The sequence below is a fragment of the Lycium barbarum genome, chromosome 11 (assembly GCF_019175385.1).
Source record: "Lycium barbarum isolate Lr01 chromosome 11, ASM1917538v2, whole genome shotgun sequence".
Classification (NCBI taxonomy): Eukaryota; Viridiplantae; Streptophyta; class Magnoliopsida; order Solanales; family Solanaceae; genus Lycium; species Lycium barbarum.
Genome location: NC_083347.1, coordinates 25,042,155 through 25,048,154, shown reverse-complemented (window position 1 = coordinate 25,048,154; position 6,000 = coordinate 25,042,155). Strand labels below are relative to the sequence as shown.

The 6,000-nt window shown below is 33.0% G+C and overlaps 1 pseudogene; it reads right to left on the bottom strand.

Annotated features, from left to right (window-relative positions):
- Window positions 1-420: 420 nt before the first annotated feature.
- Window positions 421-2,547, bottom strand: LOC132619591 (mitogen-activated protein kinase kinase kinase 20-like; annotated as a pseudogene).
- Between the last annotated feature and the right edge of the window lie 3,453 nt (window positions 2,548-6,000).

Here is a 6,000-nt window from a genome sequence, read left to right as displayed (position 1 = left end):
GAGTTTACAGTTTAAATTTGGACTAGCATTTCAAATTAATCAATAAAGTAGAATAAAGCCTGCAATCAACATACTAAGGCAAAACTGATGCCACTCATTCATGGCCAAAAATCACATACAACAAGTAACCCTTCTTCTTTTGTTGTAAGGACTAAGGAGTGTTTATCAACAACAAGAATATACTATACACTGTATTTTTTTAAACCGACAAGGGGCTGCACCAGATCACATCTTGGTGATAGGCTGCCTACGTACCCAACAAATCCTTAAGAGTGATCAAGCCCACAAGTAGTTCTTTACATATATAACAAATCAATTTTCCATAATCAGTCTATCTGTCGTCAGTAGCTAGCAGCTTTACACGAGTTTCCTACTCCAAGTTCCTCAGATTCTACAGCTACATCCTGATTAATTAGTGCATTAATGTTCTATAATCATATCACGAACGTACGGCTGTGTCTTGAATGCAGTCTTTTGGTGCGGTCACCGTAAAAGTGACGTGTAACTTTGTTTCTTCCTTTTCTTTGCAGGCTGATCGGCTAATTTGGACGAATTCAAAAAAGGATGCTTCAAGAGCATATCAGCAGTCCAACAGGAGCAGGGATTCTTGACTAGACAACTTCTAAGAAAATCTATTGCTTCTCTCGACAGCTTCTCATTCTCAAGATTTGGTTCCTCGGATGCAATTCGGTCTAGCACATCAGCCTTTGCATCTTCTTCATTCGATTCCCACAATGGTGTTCCAGTAAGCAACTCATAGAACGTATAGCCAACGGCCCAAATATCAACTTCTTGTCCGTACTCGTGGTGGAGCACTGATTCTGGTGCCATGTACCTTCTCATTCCCCTCAACCCGTGATTTCCATTCCAGCTCTATTCCAAAGTCAGAGCAAGTATGAAATCAGCAATTTTGGCAACTTCATCATTGCCCACAAGAAGAATATTGTGAGGCTTTATATCACAGTGAATGATCCCTCGACCCTGAACTTGACTGATCCCCAAACAGGGGTGGAGGCACATGGTGACACCGCTTGGCCGGAAATATTTTTTATTTATATATACAAAAATAATATGTCGAATCAAAACATATATTGGTTATATATAAATTAAATGACACTGCTCGATAAAAGTGTTTCCGTCAGCCCTAATGACTTTTTAAAAAAAATAGCATTGTTCAGAAAATTCACTGAAGTCAAGTCTTGATCATTTGACGCCTACTCAAAAATAAAGTTTCTAAATCAAGTAAACCAACATCCATCAAATTCATATTGCTGCCAAAAATAAGTTATTGCCTTTGATGAGCTTATGAGTGGTTGTTTTATGACTTGTATAAAAAAAAATAGTAATATTTTCAATGAGTGTATTATAGATACGTTTCAAAAATAGAAGCTCATCGAGGAGAGCTGTAATGTTATACTTGAATTGTGTTTTCTAAATGAGGATGTCATTATAGTGATTTATAAGTTATTGTCTTTGCTGAGCTTCTGAGTAGTTATTTTGTGACTTGTAAAAAAAAAAGTATTTAGTAATATTTGTAATGAGTTTATTACGGATACGTTTCAAAAAATAGAAACTCATCGAGGAGAGTTGTAGTTTAACACCTTAATTGTATTTTTTTTAAATTACGTTGTCGTTATAGTGACTTATTTATTTGTTCACTTCAGAAGTGGCTCAAGGGGGGAGACTAGTGAAGCCTTCACTTTAGGCCCCTAAAAATTTGAGGCTCCAATTTTTTTAATTAATTGTCAATTTCATGATTTGAGCTTCGCTTAAACAATACTGTAGTTTGTAGAAATATAAAAAAGTAAACAATAAAAAGAAAAGCTATCTACTTTTATTGTAAAAATATTTTAGAATTTTGCATTAGACTTCTCACATCTTCATATTAGTAAATAAATTTTATACAATAATATCCCACATATTGTATTGCTAATGCATGGTTAACATCTTATTAACTTGAATTAATACTTACTAATATAAATGATAGCAATAATATTATTAAGTGAAATTAAAGACTTTATGTTGTTAAGGATATAAACTATAAACAAAAGTATGAAAAAACGTATAGGCCTCTTATTAAAAGTACCCTTTTTTTTAAATTAAAATTCTTTAAATATCGACACTGCTTGCAAAAAATTCTGCGTACGCCACTGGCCCCAAAAGTACATTCTTTGCGTGCTTTCGAACTTCAAACTCTGGTAGCGCTTTCCCTGAAAAATTGTTTTTAAGGCAATCTGCTAGGCTCCCACCAGAGGCATACTCCAGCAATAAATTGTAAAGGACTAAATGATCTTCTTCAGTCACACTAACTTCAAAACAGTGGATCACATAAGGAGAATTTTGAAACAGTTGTAGGAATTCCCTTTCATCTTGAAGAGACTGAGAATGACTTAACATGCAACATTTTATGGCATTGAGGGATGGAAGATGAACATCGTCAAGTGTTTGATCATCATGGAAGTTGGAAGTAGTAGTCGATGCTAAAGAAACAAAACCAAAACATCCTTTACCTAGTGTTCTTCCTCTCTTCCACAACACTTCAGCCATTACAATAGTTTCACCAAATTTCTATTAGGGTTCTTACTTGTAAACAAGAGAATGAGTGAAGCAAAATGTATAGCAACAACAGGGATTCAGGTATATATAAGCGTAAATATGGAAACTATGTATGATATTTTTTTGTTTTTTTTTCCTACGCGGTCTAGGATTTAAAATTAGGAAAGTTTCCAAGTTCTCTCCCCTCTAGTTAATACAATTAACGGTGATATATAGTACTCATCCTTTTAGGTTTTAAAAAAAAACATTCACTAGTATTTTTTATGTAGAAAATAATTCATAAACTAAATACAACATAACAGTAAAAAAAGTATATCGAAATTTATAAGATTTGGAGATTTAAATTATAAAATACTGTACTTTCCTTTAATGCATAAATAGTGAACAGTCAAATATGGAACTATACAAGATAAGCAATATTCTAAGCCATAAAATAATAAATGAACAAATAAAGTAATTATTGTAGGAAAAAAATTCAAAAATAGATCCCAACCATTAAAATATATAAGACCACATGGCAACCTTCTAGGACTGTATAGACGATTGCTTGAGCAAAAACTAATGGAGCAGAGCAGCTCCATCCCTTTTATGTAGCTATATTTCTTGGTACAATGTGAATTATGAGTTAAAAGTCAAAAAATGTAAAACTAGTAATACATGTTAGTGATAACTTGGTGTTTTCTGCTACTTCAATTATTTTAATTGTGACAATTTGGTTGATCCAAGTATCTTTAGGTTGACGTTTGTGATTTTATGGGGTTAAATTTGCAAAATTCAACTTGTAGTATAATTGCAGTAAAATCATCAAACTTAATTGAATAATTGTAAAATCATTTAACTTTCACTTCATTGATTCAAAGTCATTCTTGCCATTTTCAGGCCAACTCACTGGAAAATTATAATAATTTTAAAATAAGAAGTTCCATGACTCAAATAAATTATTCATATCTAAAATCCGACCCAGAAATAATATTACAGTCCATTTCTGCTCTTTCAAACTGACATTATGCATGCGATGGCAGGACCTCGCAAGCTTTTTAATTAGAGTTTGCGACCCCATTTTTTTTCTCCCCAGAAAATACTAATCATAGGCTTAGCAAACACGCACGCGGGACCTTTTTGTAATTTTAAGACTTTGGGGTTAAGTTTAAAAGTAACAAAAAAACTAACAAATTTAGGCTCCAACAAATCTTCACCCGCCTTCTTCCCCCCAAAATCAATTCTTTAATCTTCCTGATTTCCCCCTTTCTCAAAACAACAGAAAACTGGCTAGGAAAACTTGACCAAAAACCATACACCTCCCTAGGTAGATTAGCAGTGATTTGAAATCCTTGAATGTCCCCTTCTTCAACTGCCTTGGAAAGCTGTGTTTTCAAGCTTATCATCAACTACCTTGAAGAGATATACAAGTAAGGAGCCCTAATTTATTCTTTTTCTGAATTTTCGAATTTCAGTTTGCAATTTTTTTTGTCTAAGTTTCACAGTTTGTATCTGCGATTTTTCATCATAGTCATGACTAGGATGAAAAATGAAAGTAATCCAAGTAGTGGGACTAATATATCAGCGGAGGAGTCCGCAAAAAATAACAAGAATAGTCAAAAAGTTGAGAGTGGAGGGGGAATAAATATACGACGACACTTTGTTGATTGACTTTCATAATAGACGAAAAAAGGTTTCTAATATACAAGTAGAAGAAGAAAACAATGGTGATGTTCAGGAAGAAGAATCTGTCAAAGATGAAGATGAGGTAGTTGAAAATAGTGTTGAAGATGAAGGGAAAAGGATGTGCAAAATTCTGCTGATGGTGACGAAGAAGAAGGACAAAATTCTGCTGACAGTTAGGGAGAAGAAGAAGAAGAAGAAACCAAAGATGATGAGATTGTCATACACGTTCGAAGTTATGGATTGACCACATAAAGGGCTAATAACTCCTGGCCCCCACACGCCAGAGGATATTTCGGGTTAATTTTGATTTAGGAAGTACGAGCTATGATTTCTTTTTCGGAATGAAAATCTGAACTTGAAATTCTGATGAAGAAACAGATTATCAGATGATCATATATATAATACTAAAAGTGGAAAGCTTCAAATTTTAAAGTTAAATTACGATTTTACCCCTTTAAAATTTTTTTAATAATAATAATAAGTAGAAGCATGTGTAACTTTGCCCGTTCATATGGCCACAAATATGAACCATATTCAGGTTTTTAATAGGGCAATCTATTAATTAAGGCCTTTGATTTTCTTCGGTGTATTAAAGCTCAAGAATTAAACACCTAATTACTAAAAATAAAAACATCTTCTTTTTTTCTTTGCGATGATTTCCCTTCATTTGGGGTGGTCTTTAATTTTTGTCCTTCAAATTGGTGGTCTTTAAGTTTTGCCTCTCAAATTGGTGGTCTTTAATTTTTGTCCTCTGCCTTTGCAAATCTACTTTAAGGCAAAATTTTGCAAATCTGCCCATGCAAATTCTGTCTTAAAGCTCAACTTCTGCCTTACATGGGCAGCAAAAGCAGAGGGCAAAAATTAAAGACCACTCCCAGCGAAGGATAATCCTGCAAATTGCCCTAAAAACATCACTTGTTACCTCTAATCATGCATCTCTTCTTCAAAAATTAGCGTAAAACTACAGTAAAATGTTTTATATGACTAATTACTGATGTGCATTTTAATGTAGTTATAAATAGGTACTTTTCTTAAATGTAAAAATATACATTGTATGTGGTATTTTTAAATAATGTACTATGTAGCATTTCTGAAAGTTCTGAGGAATCCCAGCAGCCACTATTAATTATTAGGGACCTTTTTTATCTGTATTTAAACCTCTCCTGTAACTGATATTTCCCCTAATTTTTAACGTTCCAATGACCCATTTTGCCTATTTATACCTCTGGATCTTCTAAAAGCTTTTGTTTCAATTCACTTTTTCAATTGGCTATGCGTTAGTTGTGATCATTATAATTTCTTGTCTTTTAACCTACAGAGAGGTTGTCTTGGTATAAAATTATATGACACAATAGATCTTCTGTCATGTTTCAATTTTATTTTTAATGTCTGCTACTGTTGGAGCAATACATATGAAAGAAAGATGATATTTTTTTTAAAATCTTTTATGCATCATCGTATATATTTAGGCTTATATTTGTATAATTTTATTTTTAGAGATGCAGAGATGTTTAGACTGATTCTTTTTCTGACAATTGTTGTATCTTTTATTTTTCTTATTTTGTTGTATGTGTTACATGGAACTCCACAATTTTCTTCTTATTTCATCATTTTAGTTAGCTAGCAGGTATACCCCTTCTCCTTTCAGAATTGTTGTTTTTTTACAGCAAATTAATACCACTGCTAGCCACAAGAACATAATCCTTCTTAAGGACTTTTAAAAAGTTTTAGTCGGTTAAAAGCTTTACCATGCAGTTCACTAATTTGAATGCAACCACA